Source organism: Kryptolebias marmoratus, linkage group LG11, assembly GCF_001649575.2.
Source record: "Kryptolebias marmoratus isolate JLee-2015 linkage group LG11, ASM164957v2, whole genome shotgun sequence".
Taxonomy (NCBI): domain Eukaryota; kingdom Metazoa; phylum Chordata; class Actinopteri; order Cyprinodontiformes; family Rivulidae; genus Kryptolebias; species Kryptolebias marmoratus.
In genome coordinates this window covers 11,599,472-11,616,831 of record NC_051440.1, presented here as the reverse complement: position 1 = coordinate 11,616,831, position 17,360 = coordinate 11,599,472, and the positions used below count along the sequence as shown (strand labels likewise).

Sequence of the window (17,360 nt, the reverse complement as noted above, 5' to 3'; positions counted from 1 at the left end):
CTTGCATTTAATTTGTTCACAATCGTAATGACTTCATTATCTGGGTAACCATTAATAAAACCGCTGTCCATACCCACAATAATGTTTGCACTCCAAATTACCAAATTAATTTGTGACAAGAGCAAGTGCATTTGGATTTGTGAGCAACAATTATCACATCGCATTATGCTGCGCAGACCATCATCAGTGAATAAAAAATAAACAGGATATTTACAGGAGGTCAGATCCCATGCAGGCAAAGGAAATAAAAAGAGAGTGCTCAACCTGTAATTGAATGAGGCACAATAAAAAAAAAGCCTCTGATGACTAAAAGGGGAACTTTTGTATGGTATAATATATAATTTTATTGTAGAAAGGTGAATGGAAGGAGTAGGAGCAGAGAGAAGGACAAACAGGAGAGCTAGGACAGAGTTGCAGCTGAGGCAATAGTAAAATTAAAAGACCAGAAGCTGGGACAGTCCCATTTCATCTGAAAAATGCCTGTCAGGAGATGAGAGAACCATTAGGCCAATGAGTCACAGGGAGAGGCTGTAAAAAAAAAGATCTGAACTGAGAGCAGCTCACATTAACATTGCGAAAATAACAACCTAAGAACCGTGCAACAGTGGCTCCAAATAAGGCGCTGTGATTTTATTGGGCAGAGGTGGACACATGCAGAAAAAAGTGCAATTGTTCTTTGAACCTCTGATCAGTAAAGAAACTAACCATAACAGAATATTAAAGTTCTGATTTTTGGATCCACCATAAAAATTACAACAAATCACCAAGAATCCAGTTCTTGCTTTGCTTTATCTTGCTGATCACTCCAAAACTAAAGCTGGTTAAATTTACAGTAATATACACTACATTTAGACAAAAAACAAACAAAAAAACAACAACTGAAAATTGATGGACTGTCAAGGAATACAGGAATAATATACCACCGATTACCATATTCAGTGTTAATGTGTCAGCTTCAGCTCTCCTGTTTGATTTCAGCAGCAAAATGTTTCAAACAACAATGGAGCTGAAATTAAAGCCTGTGATTGACATTTGTGAAACAGAAATTATAAAGAAGAGACCCACCGCTTAAAGAAATAGCTGACAGATTTCCTAAAGAAATATTTAAAAAAAATCCAGATTGCAGAAACATTCAGTTGCACTGATGCAAGCTCATTGTTTCTTCTAGCAGAGCACAAAAAAAGGAAATATTGTCCTGATTAAATATGGAGGAGAAGGGTTTCATGCATAGGATTACCCACGAACATGTGCATTTAGTTATGAGCGCGGCAGTCTCAGCAGTATATGGCGCTCAGAGCGCCATATACTGCTGATTACATCGTCAATGCTCTGCACATGCATACTACAACAGTGAAGGAAAAAAAGGGGTTTTCAACCCATTTTCAAGGTTTTTACGATCAGGTGACCATTAAAATCTCAGTTAATGATTATCTCCATTCATTTAGATAAGAACATCATGTTCACCCAAATAAATCCCTGAGGTGTTTCAAAAAGGCTGCCGAAGGACAAGACCCCCACCCCCCACCCCCGGAAGACTTTGCTCGTTTCCAGTTTTTAAACAGAGATGGGTCCTCTAACCATGGATGTAGTCTGTTTACGCTGAAAAATACAGACAAATAACGTTATTCATGATGCAGCATGCACTTTCTCTTTTCATTGATTCATAGTCAGTTCCTCCATTTGGGTTGATAAATAAGCCTTGTGATGATGGAAAACAACTAGTTTATTCAAAGAAATACACAAGAACAGAGTCTCTAATAGAGTCACATAAACTAAAGGTCCAGTGTTAGGCTGTGACTGTGGAAAACAAAATCACCACTACAAGACAAAGAGAAACGTTTCTCTCTGGTGCTATTTGGTTTGTCTCCTCCAGCTCAGTGTTTCAACTCTGAACTTAAAGGGGATAATCTGGTCATTTCTGAAGTGACATTCTGCCAAATAGTTATCAATAGTTAACACCAGCTGTGACACGAGCCATAGAGCACAGAGTTTGGAGAAAAGGGCAGACGTCTTCATCTTGGCGAGGCTATTGGCTCACCAGAAAAAGGGCTCGTAGTTTATCATTTTTCAGGCTTATAGAACAACTCCTTCTCAAGATCGACATAAGAGTGTGAAAAAATGCTATGTTAGCTAAAATTATACCTCCACACTTTTTGCACGGCACCTTTTGTTCAGTTTGTTTTCTCAACCGAACAATGTTTGTGTTACCTTGCGAAGGATGTCCAACAGTGTCAATGTCCCGGCTGATAAAGTACTGACTTTTAATTTGACGGAACATCACTTCAAAAACTACTGGACGACGTGTTGTAATCTTCACCAGAAAACAGACAAAAAAGAAAATATATAATTCTAACCCTTTTTTTTTATACGTATAAAAGAAAAAGTCAAAAACCGTTTGGCGTTCTGCGCCATGTTTTGTACTGAGCTCTCTCTGGCTGCAAAGTGCTTAAACTTCAGCACCATTCAGTGCATCAGAGCTCCTTCGCCGCTCTCTCTGAAGCCAGGTAGATAATCTCACCACACGTTGGAGCCGTGTCACATATCGAGACAGCTGGCCATCTTAAGCCTCTCTCTGAGCTTTGAATACATCTGGGGGGGGGGTGAAAAGAGTGCTAGGTGATGGAGAAAACCTCCGGCAAAAAGCTCAGGGATTTACAGAGCGCACTCACTCTGAGTAATGACCTCAGCTTTTAATGGATACCTGTGTAAAATAGTTTATTAGTTCTGAGAGAAGAAAAAATAAATGCAAAGAGGAGATGGCTACGGGGAACATGGTGAGATGTGGCTGAGCGTAGCCTCATCTTAAAAGCCCAGATATAAGCCTATTGGAGGGGTCCGCTATCTCCCGAGCCCAGCTTGTCAAATACATACCTTTTACCTCATTACCTGCTCAGCACTGCCATTATTGAAGGAAAAGGAGCAAACGCAAGATAAGCACAAAGAATTCTTGGGGGGGAGAGCACAAAAACAGGCGTCCTGCTTCCTCCTGATAAAAAAAGGAAGCGGGGGCCCCTCGGCTTCCTGCTCTCGGTGAACTCTGGAGCTGCCAGCTGCCCCAGGTTTAGGTCACTCTCTGCTTCCTGGCTCATATGGAGACACGCAAGGGACAAAAGGAATGCAGGAAAGTGTGAATAATGTGTGCGTTTATGATTTACAAAACTAAAGGTTATTCTAAAACTTGACTTGGTTAAACAGGTTGTTTTCTAGAAGCCCACAGTAAGACGTGTTGCAACCATTTTAGCATTTATAAACATTATGCAAACAGTTATTAACGTTATAAATCATGTGTAAGTGGCCCTTATAGGTTTGCAGTGTGTTAACTATTGCTACAAGGTCTTCTTAATAACTACTAATCTATCATCAGGACTGGAAAAAACGCTCACAGATGAAACTATTCTTATAGCTTGCCGCCGAAGGCTAAACGGCGGTAATGTTTTGGGCCCAAGACCGCAAAAAATCTCATGAACCACTGGATGGATTTTAATGAATCTTACAGATATTGAGCTAAAATTTAGTGTGTGAGTAGCTGAGACTCATCCCCAACTTATACTCTGAGCGCTAACTGATTAAGAGCAGATCTCGCTCAAAGCTTTGCCATTAACTATTTGAGTCAACTCTGTTTGTCTGTAAGCAAAATATCACATGAACCACTGGACAGATTTTAATGAAACTTTCAGAAATTATTCATTGGATTTCCATCTACAACTGATTAACGTTTGGAGTCAACTCAATTCAAGGTGGCTGCTACAGCTAATCAAATTAGCAAACACAAAAATGGCTATAACTCAGTCAAATTTACTAATATTGAGCTGAGGTTTGATGTGGTAGTAGATGAGAGTCATTCTCAGCACATACTCTGAGCGTTACCACATCTTGCAAGATCTTGCAGTTTCGCACAAGACCGCACATACCGTCATTTACAAAGTTTGACCAAAATGGCTTTGACTCCATCCTTTTTCATTATAAAATGAGCTTAGTTCAAAACTCTGGCATGATAAATGGTGGGAGATGTGCATTTCTTCAAGGAATGCTAGGCCTCTTATTTACAATGTTAATTCCATGAAAACAAACTTTTAGCTGTGTCGTAACGTGTTACATTCTGTCCCTGCGCTTGTACAGTTCAAGTAAACATCTGCTGCCATTAGAGGAACAGAGTAAAAGGGATGTATGACATGTGATCAGTCACATCACGCTTTAATCACATTCCTCAGAGTAAATAGAAACTAATTCTTTGTGCTTTCTTGTCCTGAGACACGAGAATGACGGCTGCATGCAGGAGCTCTGTGGTGGCTCAGCAAGAGGAAGTTATTTAAACAGAAAAATAACAAACCATTTTTCCCCTCCTTTATATCCAGCTTCGTCTGAATCCTTTGACCCTTTGATCCAAATTCATAAAGTCTAATGAGTTTCTCCTGGTCAAAAAGTCTTCCTGAAATTCTTAAAATTAGTGTATTTGTTAATGATTTCCATTCAAGTACTTCATAAAAGATGTATCCACAGAGACCTTTAACCCTTAATGAAGTTGCTCAAGTGAGAAAGAATTAGACGTCGAAAGCTCTAAGAGACTTTGTTTTTTTGTTTTGTTTTTTTAGGCACAAGATAAAATGTCTGACAGAGAAAAGATTCAGGAGAAATATTCTTCAAACGCTGAATGACAGTGAGTTAATGAAACCCTACAGATACGATCGTGCAGGGATAATGTTTGCGGTCGATCTCATTTGAGATGCGCTCACATCTCCCACCCAACACAATAGCGCTCCAACACCAGCAATGAAAATGATCGCAGCACAAATTTATTCTAAAACTTGATGAAAGCAACAGAGAAGCACAAACGATTCTTCTGTCAAAATGGATTTAAAGTTTGTCAGCTGGTAGCAGGACCGCTCGCTCCTGGAGCCCTGTTTTTCAAATATTATAAAGGCTACATTTGAAATAACAGAAATATTTTTTGTCTTAAACACTATAGATATAAAGGATTAGACATGCTTTAACTGGAAGGAAATTCTAGGACTAGTTTTCTTCATTTCACTGTACATTTTGTGCCCATATTCAGAGAGAATTATATAGTTTCCTTCTAAATAAACAATTTATTTTGTCTCTTTATGCACCAATAATCGAATCCCGGTGATTGACCAATTCAACACTCAGAAATAGAATTTCAACTCTGGCAAGAGACCACACCTTAGCTATTAAAATCCATAGGCAATCAAAATTCCATTTTTTTTTTCCTGGTTTGTGAACACACCACAGCTAAGCAGCTAATTAACAGTGCATATTCGGTGTACAAGTTTCAACTGAATGAATTAGACTCAAAGTTATTTTTTCTGATATCTGTGCGGTATAAGAGACTATATTTCAAGCTGTCATTTAAACTGGTGACATATTCAATTTTAAGGTGTGCGAGAAAAATTAGAGTTTTCAGGTGCTATCAGGAAGGAACTGTGTGATTTGTTCTCAGATGGGGTTTTTCTGGACAACTACCTCAGTCCAAAAACCAGAAGGAATATTATTTATCACTGATGTGGTCGTAGCTGACAGTCATCTTTATCGTCTACACCAAACGCTGACACATTTTGTGAAATTCCATATTAGATGCATGACATCATTTTCATTGCCAGGCTTTTCATATTGTTTGCAGATTTCCGGTGACAAACAGAAGAAAGCCATGCAGTCTGGTGCCGTTTTGGAGAAAACGTAAAAGTTTTTATGTATAATTCTAAGTGAGAAGGCAGGATCAGCTAAAATTGGAATCGGCAGATCGGAGCTTTACAGAAATAAGAATCGGCCTTGAAAATTGGTGCACGTTTATTTGTTAGAGCAACTTGAAGCGATGCAGTTTATTGTCACTTTAAGCCTGCCTTTATTGCACTTACTCTCAATCAATACATCACATTTTTTCTGCAAGCTACAATACAAAAATGTAGAAGCTTAAACTTATTTTAGTGACACAAAAGTGTTTTTTATTTCAAAAGGTAGGGCAGTCTAACTCTAATCTAGTCTCAGTTTTATATTCATTTTAGAATGATTTGTGCTCTTCATATGTTGATATTTAAAGTAGTTTGGTCTAAATGTAGACGACATTTACCTGAAGATCCTCACATCTAAATGAGTGGCTACAGGTAGACTCAAACACAGACGGGTATGATTTATACCCACATTGCAGCAAAAATATATCCAGTTTTAGCACCAGACCAGTTGCAAAGCCAAAAGCAGCACTGACGTGTCATAACAACGTCCATTTCGTGGCTTTTAAACAGCTGGTGAAAAATACACATTTCTGAGAGTAAATAATTTCTGTCAGCTGAAAGGCAAATTTCATTTTCTCATGTCTCCCAACAACAAAGATGCTGAACCCATTACAGGCCGGGGCGTGTGCATCACACACATTAAATGAAGAGTCCTCTAGCAATCTAAAAAAAAAAAAAGAAGCGATTTTCTCATTGAGCCAAAAGATGCTCCATTTAGTTCCAGGCTCTCTACGGACCACTGCTGCCGTAGCGGGGCTGATTCTGGGGGAAAGCGAGCGAAGAGCGATGACCCTGCCTCGTTCCCCCCTCCCCATATGTCCCCTTGCTGCTCTGGAGCCATCGATATGGATACAGACGTGCTCTGCAAGGTGGATGAGGGAGGAACCCATGGGGTGGAGAAGATGAGGAAAAAGGACGGGGACAGGAGGAAGAAGGAATAACAGATGAGATGATAGGAGAAAGGAGGAATCAGGGATGTAAATGACTGGACGAAACACGGAGCCACCTCATTCTGCAATGCACGTCAGCTGATATTAGGGAAGAAGCAGTGAAAAGTGCGAATATGAGAGAAAAGCGGAGGGCAGAGACAGAAATCGGAGGCGTCCAACCATGTGGAACCACACTGACTGATTAATCTCAGGTATTTAATGAGTGATGCTCTGCCAAGCCAGGCGGCATTCAGTCAGTCACCTTGTTTCAAACTGCAACAATTCACACATTTCTGTCTCTGCCAAGGCTTGGATGACACAGGAGGGCAGAAGCCATCACGCTTCCTTTAGGTAAACATTAGAAAAAAAGCAATATATGAATGAAGACACAATTAAAATCACACCCAGTGTTTTGTGTGTGTGTACAAGTAGAAAAATCATACATTAGTGCTGCTGTAACCTTTATTCCATGCATAAATTCCCTTGCAGGTTTACAAAGCCTGTTGTTCACAGATGTGTTTAGCCTGAATCCATCACTGAACAAAAAAAAAAAAAACTATTTCCATTTCCCAATATTCATGTGAATCAAGCAGAGAGGAGAGAACGGCTTCAGGCGGAGTTTAGTCATCCGTGTTGGCAGCTGCTCCAAACACATCAATACTACTGTTTCTTTCTTTCTTTCCTAATATGTTTTTTCTTCTATGACAAGGCAACTGTTTCCCCGCAACAAGGTGAACAAACAGATCCCTGTTTTCAGTTTCTGCGCTCCTCTCTCCCCGTCTGTCTCTTTACCAAAACTTCCTTTCATTTGATTTGAGGGTAGAAATAATGATGTTTGAGGGAAATAAAGAGCAGAAACCGAGGATGCAGCGGTTTGGAGGCTGAGCTCATCAGCAGAGAAGCTAATTTGTCACTCTGTCTAAATGGACTGGGTGTGATTTGATTCTCCTCTTTTCTGGCTGAACCTGGGGGAGATGGAGGACTGGCAGGAACTTCAACTCGGAGCACCCTCACCTGGACACTGATGTGTTGTTAATGGGTCCCTTGGAGACCATCTCCTGGGGGCAAAAAGGGATTAGCATCGGATTCCCGTTAAAGTGTCTGAGTTCAAACTTTTTACTCGCGATCTGCACTTCTCTGCTGATTTGAGCTGCAAACTTCTCACCATAACATTTTAACCCTGACCCGGTTGGACTCTTGGGACCTCTGTGAAATAACGCAGCGTCCTCAGAATGTCCTCCTTTCTCCATTATATTCGCTCCAGTGGAGATCTGACAAGACACAGGCAAGTCTGGGGTGTTTTTTTTTTCTTTTTAGATGATGCATCCCTTCTGATTAACACAAACTGACAGTGAATTCCTGCCCTACAGCAAAAGGTAGTTCTGTCAGAGACAGACGTCCATCTGGTTCCGTCTCAGCAGAGACAGACTCCACGGTTTTAGCTGAGTCCACCCCCACCCCCCGTGGGAAGGGTGCCAGCTTGGAGTCTGCTATCAGGGATGTAAACCACCATTAAAAAATTAAAAGAAATAAAATAAAAGTCTTCATAAAGCAATAAATGAAAAATCCACAAGATTTTTACATTTTTGCGCATAAAAAGGAGGAATAAAAATGGGAATAACGACCTGATTTGAGTTTTAAGCATAATAAACAATCAGCAGAAGGCATTTTTACCTAATTCTTTCACTTTCAGGACTTTTTTTGTTTTGTGTTTCACTGGGGGAGAGAAGGCAACTTGCTCCAACAAAGTAGCGATTGCGCACAAACACCCCAAAACAAACACGCGCCGTGGTGTAAATAAAGAGCCCATTCAACGTCTCACACCCGAAAACATGCAGATTACTTCAACTGTATTCATTCATCCTTCATTTCAGCACACAACATTTAAGTTAGAGACACTTCTCCAAAGCAGAGAGTCGTTTCTTACCTCACAAGCCGAAACCTCTGTCTCTGATCAGCTCCTTCTGTTTTCTTCTTTCCTCACAGAAATTGTCCCTAAAGCAGCTTATTGAGGAGCCTGGTGCGTTCAGGTTCCGCTCAGCTGGGATGTTCACCGGACTGAATCGTGCCCCGGCTGATAAAATCCACAGCTCCGGGATCTGCGGTCCCGGTTCAGGCGAGCCTGCAGAGTCTGAGGCTGAGGCTGGTGCGCAAACACTTCGGTGAACTCACAGAAAGAAAGCTGAAAGCTGAGAGGCTCATCCCGCAGCCTGCTCTGCTCCGGAGGGCGGAGACTCTCCGGCGACATAAAAAAAAACAAAAAACAAACACGCCTCTGGTTCCTCCTCCGGTCTCACTTCTGGACCCCGTCTCAGCAGAACTCTCTCTCAGATCCGGTTCTGCGGCAGCCAGTCCATTGGTTCCTTGGTTTAAATAGGAAACATGTTTGTCAGCAGTCGCATATTTGTTTCGGTGTTAAAACTGGCTCTGAAAATGGAAGAATGTTAAGTTTTTGATGGTAACACAGGTTGGGATTTTTAAAGGCCACAGTCCAGATAGGTGGTCCCCAAATGGTGGGCCGCAGCCCAGATCTAGTCCCAAATGAACTCTTAGCTGGACTCCGGTTTGTTGTTAAATTGAAATAGAATGTTGTTGGGTTTTTTTTTTTTACTTGTGCACATTTACTATAATTTATTTTAAGCAACACAGCTTTTCTAGATTCTACCACAGTGGTGTCCACTCCTGGTCCTGTAGGGGCCACTGTCCTGAATGTTTTAGATGTTTCTCTGCTTTGGCGCAACTGATTATAAAGATAGAGGGATTAACAGGCTTCTGCAGAACTTGAAGGCCTGCTGAAGAGCAGGGAAACAACTAAAACATGCAGGATAGTGGCCCCTCCAGGACCAGGATTGGACACCACGGACACCTTGTTCCTGCCTGTAGTGAGAGCGAAGCCGCCAGTCTGCAAAGGTACCAGCTTGATAAAACAACACTACGAGTAACCACGAGACATTCAGGCTGGAGGATGGACTCGTATGTGTTTCTTTTTGAGTTCAAAACCCATCTGCTCGTTCAGAAACAAAGACGATCACTCCCAATTAAACAAAAATATCTGAGCCATCACTAAAACTGTGCGCACAGAAAATCCGCTCACTGACTGTTCAGCAACAAAACATGATAACATGAATAGATATTTTAAACGAGTCATGCTGGATAGTTAACATATAAATCCTTAAAACTCAAGAAGGGTTCATTACTACCTTCAGGCTGAAGGAAGTTTTCTAAATTTGCCCACAATCCAGCCACGTTCTAGTAGGTCTTGTAGGTCACAGAGAGCATAACGGGCCCATCATCCAGCGTGAGGGGATCAATCAATGTGAAAGAAAATAACAGGATTTTTTTTAGATTGTTTTAATATCCTCTGTTAATTGATTTTGGAAGTCGTGACAATGTTTTATGCTGCAAAAAATGATGAAAGTGATTACCATATTGACTGACTCCAAGGTAAGAAAAAAAAAAAAGAGTTCCTTTGAAGATCAAGGAATGCACTAATAAACCTCGAGTGTGGTGGTGGTGCCGAGGGCTTAGTGCAGCGTTTCATCTGCAGAGTGCCACATATAAGGAGACTTGTGTACCAATATCTGTTCCTGTCCTTGAAGCAAATAAAGAAATGAACAAACACTTGTTGTAAAACCATTTAAGTACATTAAAGCACCTATAGTTGTTCAAACAGAAAATTCCCTATGAATGGCTTTTTTTTTTAAGGAAACATTTTATGGGTTCAGTGATTAGAGCTGTCGCCTCCAAGCAGGAAGGTTTCAGGTTGAAAACCCAGCTGCAACCTCTCTGTCTGGAGTTTTCACGCTCTCCCTGTGCGTATGTCGGGGTTTCTCCAGTTTCTTCCCACAGACCAAAACTGTGAGGTTAATTAACAGCTCTAAACTGTCACTAGGTGTGACTGAGAGCGAGAACGGTTGTTTGCCTCGCGTGTCTGTACGTGATCCTGTGATGGACTGGCGACATCTCCGGGGCGTACCCCGAGCTCAGCCCAGCGACGGCTGGAGATAGGCACCAGCTCCCCCATGACCCTGCACGGAAAAGCAGATAAAGAAGATGAATGGACAGATGGACACGTAGTTTACGAGGATACATTGTTAGTGCTGTTTCCATGCAGCGAGGTCACTGGTTTGACTCCCAGCTGAGGCCTTTCTGCATGGAGTTCTCTGTGGTAATGTGTTGGTTTTCTCTACGTACTCTGAATTCCCCTCACAGTCCAAAAACACCCATGTTAGGTTAATTGGCTACTCTAAATGATCACTACACATGTATCAGCTTGAATGGATGATCTACATTACCATAACCTAAAGTATTGTTTATTGTTACCTGGAACAATTCAGGCCATCCAACTATGAAATGATGAAGAAATAAATTTCAAAAAATGTAAAAAAGTACAATTTATTTTCATAAGCTAATAATTACAGACATTTGTAGACATAAATTGTGCTTCTTTTTTTATTTCTAGGGATGTAAATAAAGATAAACCTTTCAGTTCACGTTAATAAACCCCACAGAGCTCAAGATGTGTCCTTCACTGATCTACCATTTTGCTGAATCCACTTTAAACATTTACATCCTGTACTGGAGAGAGGGCCAATATTTACTTCTGTAAGAGTGCACTTCCTTTATATCCCCAGCACAAACAAATATATAAGTGTCTCCATGTAATCAAGGAAAAGAAGACATTTATCCTCTGTCCATGGAAACTAGTTATGCTTTGATTAAATTACAAAAACTTTTACATATTTTGTCACAGTAATTCAGATAAACTAATAATTGGGATTAATGGCTGCAGTCTGATATGTTAAAGTGCAGTTTGGAGATTACTTTTTTCATGTAACTCTTTAGAAACACTAAAAATGTACATCATAACTTTTATTTTTAAGCTTTTTTTTCAGGAAGGGTAATTGGGAGGGACAATTAACACAAATGAGAAAAAAATATTGTGAAAATGTCACGCAACACAAAACACGTGCATGTACCCTTTGACATATCATCTGTGTGAAAGTAACACTTCATTGCTTCTGTTGTCTCCATCTTCAGCTAAGAAGGAACTTTCAGATTTGGCAGCTGATAGTTCTTGTTTGTCCCCTGTTAATTATTCATGCTGTGCGCCTGTCTGCCCAGCCAGAAAACAAGAGAAGAGCTTTTTGTTCCACGTTTGGAGTGGGCTTGAAGTGTTTTCTCTCCCTCTGTGCTCCTCGTGCCACAAAAATCTACTACAGATGGAGAGCGAGATAAGAGCTCCAGAGACTGATCTTTTTGCCTTCTCCTCTGAGGTCGTGACACTGACATTCTCACCGGCATACGTGATACTTTCAACCCCCCCCAGTCTTGTTGTGTTTTCGCCTAATCCCTTTCTCATTGGCCCCCAGAAAATCGGCACAACTTAAAGTAAGCTTCTGAGGACAAGAAAACGAAACGACAGAGAAAGGAAAAAGCAAATCTGGGCAAAGATTACTTTAAAGATAACTTTGCAAATTTCGCCAGGATTCGGATGTAGGGTCTCCGTCGGAGTGAAGAGAAGCGTCACAGGAATGTCTTGGCAGCAGAAGGAACAGCTGTGAGGTATTTTCTCTTTGGCTCTTTTCAGGAGACTTAAGAGTGTTAAAAAAAAAGGCTGAGGTGACTAAAACAGACCCCCCCCCCCTTCTTTGAGCGCTCACATGGATCTCTCTTGGGAGGAGTCCTTACACAGTGAAGAAAATATTTATTTATCATAGATAATCAGTGATTAATCAGTAAAAATCCTGGTGCTGGGGGACGAGCCCAACTCCAAAATCAATTTACAGTCTCATGTTTTGACATTTTAGTGATGGTTCTCACCCCAGTTTACTTTCAGATGCCTTCTAAACTGCAAACCAAATTAGTGCACAATGAAAATATATCAAATGTTAAAACAAAGCTAAAAACTAAAGACTAAAATTAATAGGTGCAACAAAACAGTGGAGAAGTGTGTGTGTGTGTGTGTGTGTGTGTGTGTGTGTGTGTGTTGGACAAAAAGACTTCAATATTTCATGAGTAAACATGGCACAGCAAAAAAAACAAAAAAAATCAGACAACTAAATGGCTGGTGCAGGTTGTCTCTTTGTAAAATCCAGGTATTGATCTGACAATAAAAGGCCAGTGCTGGTAACAGAGAGGTCAGTGACGGGAAATAAGAGGGTGTCTATTTATTTGACTCAAATTGTAGATCATTATTCTATTTTAGTGAATTCTAAACCCAGTTATTATCTCGGCTGGTTGGACGCACGCCAAAGCTGCTAACTCCATGGTTTAATCACTTGATGTTTTTTTTTCTTTTGTCTTTGCAGCCAGCTCCAAATTTGTGTTTGAGATTTGACTTTTCTACAAAAAAAATAACAATAAAATAAAAAAAATCAATCTTTGCAGGAATGCATATCACCCTCTGCCTTTCATGTCAGACTTTTAAACCAAGATCATTTTATCTTCAAACCAATGGTGTTTTAGCCTTTTTGGTCAAATCTTGACCAAAACAATAGATCTAGGCTGGATCTCATGATAGCCAAAAAGTTTCTTAAACAAACATCTTGTAAGCTCTTAAAGTGTATATAGTTAATGATTCTCAGCCACTACTAATCCCAAAAAAATGACTGAGTTATTGCCATGTCTTTTCTAAAGGAGATTAGCTGTGGCAGCCATTTTGAATTGGGTTGACTCATAAAGTTAATCAGTTGTAGATGTGCATCCAATGATTACTTTCTGAGAGTTTCATTATAACTTATCCACTGGTTCGTGAGATATTTTGCTAACAGACAAATAAACACATGCATGTACACAAGCAATTGCAGCATCACCCCTTGTCTTTCAGGAATGGGTGATAATAATAATTTATTTGTACAAATAAAAATGTTTTAAAGCCAGATGTGTCACAGAAAGAAATACATTTCTTCTCATCCCACCAACTCCTCAACCATTTTAGAGGAGCAACTGTTTGTGTTTGCAAATCATGGAAGGATTTTATGACTTAGTTTGAAAGATTATTTGTATGAAAAAACATTTAAAGAGTTATCCTTCTTCAAAAAAGTAATAAAACCCAGAAGCTACATCTCAGACTAAAGGTCTCAGCAGGTTAAATGTTGAAGTTTATGACAGTACAGTCTGAAAAACACTGAACAAGTACGGTTTGTATGAAAGGGCTGCCAGGACAAAGCCTCTTCTCTTTAAAAAAAAAAAAAAGAAAAGACAGTGACAGCTCTGCTGAGGTTTGCAAAGTTACGTCTGAACAAACCACAAGACTCGTGGAAAAATGTCCAGATGCCAAAACTCAACAGCATATCAGCACAGGCACCTCATTCCAGCTGTCAAACACGGTGGTGGAGGCGCGATGATAGGGGCACCTGGACACCTTGCAGTCGTTAGGCCAGAAGTACTGTAGAGACAAATGTGATGCCATCTGTCCGACAGCTGAAGCTCGGTCCAAATACAGTCAGAAAACAGGACAAAGAGAAGTCTTTGTCCTGTGTGTGTGTGTGTGTGTGTGTGTGTGTGTTGCAGTGTGTGAAGACACACAGCAACAACTGGGTTTGACTAAAAAAGAAAAAGTCAAGGTGACCACAAAGTACAGATCTCAGCTGGAGCTGTGAATAAATAAATATTCTAAAACATTAGTAAAGAGAGGCAATTTTGTAAAGAAAACTGTGACTCCAAACCTCCACAACACTAAATAAGACTAAAAAAGATATAAGATAATTACTTTTAAGTTATTGCTATTAAAGTCGTTGTACAAGTTTTTTTAATCAGTAAGTTATTATAGATTTTTCCATACTTTTAATTTTGAGTTCATGTGTAAAAGTTATATTCAAAAATAAACTTAGTTACTGTTAAGGTAAAAAACAATATTTAATGATGTACTCCTGTAACCTTTAAGAATGTGTTTATCTGTTTTAAGTAATCTGTATTGACTTAGAGAGAAGTATCGTCTGTATTTCTCAGGACCTTGTTGGTCAAGGTCTTAGAGGCCATGAGGCTGGTTTAAACTGGATTCTGTCTCAGGTTTTGTCTTTAGTGGAGCTTTCCACGTTTTTTTTTACTTTGTTAGTTGGAGCACTTAGAATCTGTTGAAGAATATGTTTGCTCTATTTTGTCGACAAGTGTAATAAACTTTTACTCTTAAGATTCTCAGTTTGAGCCTGGATTTTTTTTTGGGGGGGGGGACAGAGAGGTCAGGGATTGATCATCCTAGAATAACCTTCCAGCCTCCAATTCTCAACGTAGATTTCGGAGAGGGGAGGACTGACCTCAAAAGTCCTCAATCACTACTGCTGGGACCCAACGAACTTAAGATTCCAAACTAATCAGGTAAGACCTCTTTTGAGTAAAACAAGCAAGCCTAAAAGGAATAAAAGGTAATTGGTAAGTTATACTGTGGTGCTGGAGGGAACTGGTTGACACTGTTTGACTTGAAACTGTGATTTGAGTCCTATGGAGGGAAAGACCAGCTCGGGTTCTCCAGGAAAAGGTCAGCCGACCTCAGGGATCTTCCTCTCACCACCACCGACCTGCCTGGTGTCCCCCTACTTCTCTGCTGCTGCACAACTGCTGAGGTACTTCATGGTGAAACATCATCCTGCAGGCCTGACTTTGCTTTGACATCAGCTTCTTGTCTCGGTCAGAGAAGGCAGAAGATATGCAGCACAGACTGTGGAGCTGCAACTCTAAGGAACAAAAAGAAAAAAGAAGGTGCTCTCTAAGCAACGAGAGACGAGAACAGTCTTTTTTGGACAAACAGCAGAGAACTGTATCTGAGCGGGCATCCAGTTTCTAGAGGTGTCGAGGCCGACTGGACACTCTGGGGTCAGCGACAGCACAAAAATGGTAAAACTTAAATAGTACGGGTACTAAATAGTAGGTGACTCTCAGCCAAAAGTATACACACCTTATCACAACAATGCTGATGCTTACTTCCTTAACTTCAGAAGCTGATGGCAGATTGCTTGTTTTCAAGTTCCACAAAGGAAACCACTGGTCTGGTTCTCCAAAGGTCAGAGGTGGCAATGTGCACCTTTTGATTTCACTAATATCCAATGACCTCCTCACCACAGTCCGCTGGTCCAGTGGTACATCTGCTCTATTTCTTTACATTTTCTTCATGCTACTTATTTTTATTGTCTTGCTCCCTCCCACCCTTTGGGATATCCCAATTCTATAAATACTTTGTGTGACTGAGTAGGGAGGTGACTTGACAGAAAGAAAAAAAAAAGGTAAATTCTTGAGATGTGTTTGCTTCTTTTCTGATGTTTTGTTGAGGCTGATAAATTCTTTTTGTTTGGTTGCTGAAGGTAATAACTGCATGGGTCACAAATGTCCAGTTTCTTTATTCCCCTTCATGGACCAAGGAACATCGTGGAAACTACAACACAAACACTTTCATTAACCCCAACAGATCTGCAGTTACAGCTGAGCATGCATCACTTCTTCTGCAAATTTCTTGGCCTGGTGTTGCCTCGAGTTGTGTTTATTATATAGCTCTTTTAACTCAAGCTCAAGCTTTTCAATCACATCCATCATGTCAAATAAGTCATTTTTGGAGAACTTATATTTCAGCCATATCCGAGCTTCTCCTACTTTAATTTTTCCCGTTTCTCATAGATTAATTAGAACTTTCTTCCTTTTTGAGACAATTCTTGTTCTTTCAGCTCATGCTATTTTGGTGTGAGACATCTGTCACCAGTGGATTTCCATGTGTCATCTGTATTTAATACAAATGTGGTAAATCTTTTAAAAAGGTGCTTAGATTTTTTATTTTTTTGTATTATCTTCCAAGTGTCTTACTCCCAAAAATATCACGTTGTCTGTGATTGACTCAGAGGCTTAGTCAATATAATATTTTCCAGAGGCAGAGATAAATAAGTAAACCTGGAGTCCAAACTTTGAGTAATGTTTGAGGTTTTACAGATTATGTGACAATATAGTTTGAGAAAATGCTTCTATTTGTTGCTTTATTGTGCAGTGGGCTGTGTGGTCGTCTTGTTTTTCATTTATACAAGCTGTGGGCAACAAAATGTCCATATTGCTCATTGTTCGTGTTCCTCGCACAGGAAACACACAAACACACACTCGCAGGCAAACGGTGAGCGCTTACAGAATGCTCCTCATGCGCTCATTCTTCTGGCACATTAACCTCTTTAATTCAATTTGCACTATCAGCGCTTCATTTTCACACGCATAGCTTCATACCACATGCTAGCTCATTAAAGGGGCCACGGTCATGCCTCACAAGTTTTCACACAGTGGCTCTTATTGTTGTGGACACACACACACACACACACACACACACACTGAAGTGTAATGGTCTGTAGACATTTCTCAAGCAACAGCACAGGAATAATTCAATATAAAGCCTGTTGCAATGATCCCATCCTAAACTGGTTTGGTTTTTATTTTGATTTTGGTGTAAATATTTTATCACAGCAGAAAATGAAAAAAAATTTCTGTATGGGTTGTATGTTTGTCTATAGTAACTTGTTTTAAGAAAAATGTTAATAAAGTGATAACACGTTTGGCCAACCTCTTCCACCAAACCAGCTTTGGTGCTTCTGAGTCTTTATTTTACTTTTCATCAAAACTTTACTGGATTGATCGTTCTTCATCATTCCAAATGGTATTTTCTCATTGGTTGTGTTTTGATGTTGGTGGAGAGCAGAGTCCAACCTTAACCCAACTA

General features: G+C 40.1%; 1 protein-coding gene across 1 annotated transcript in view; it reads right to left on the bottom strand.

The window, feature by feature from the left end:
* The window catches only part of tspan18b (tetraspanin 18b), a 41,786-nt gene extending 32,891 nt beyond the window's left edge, over positions 1-8,895 (bottom strand). Inside the window, exon 1 of the mRNA XM_017405641.3 lies at positions 8,604-8,895. The gene's annotated coding sequence lies outside the window, so the exon portion shown is untranslated. The remainder of the gene's footprint in view (positions 1-8,603) is intronic.
* Positions 8,896-17,360: the final 8,465 nt, after the last annotated feature.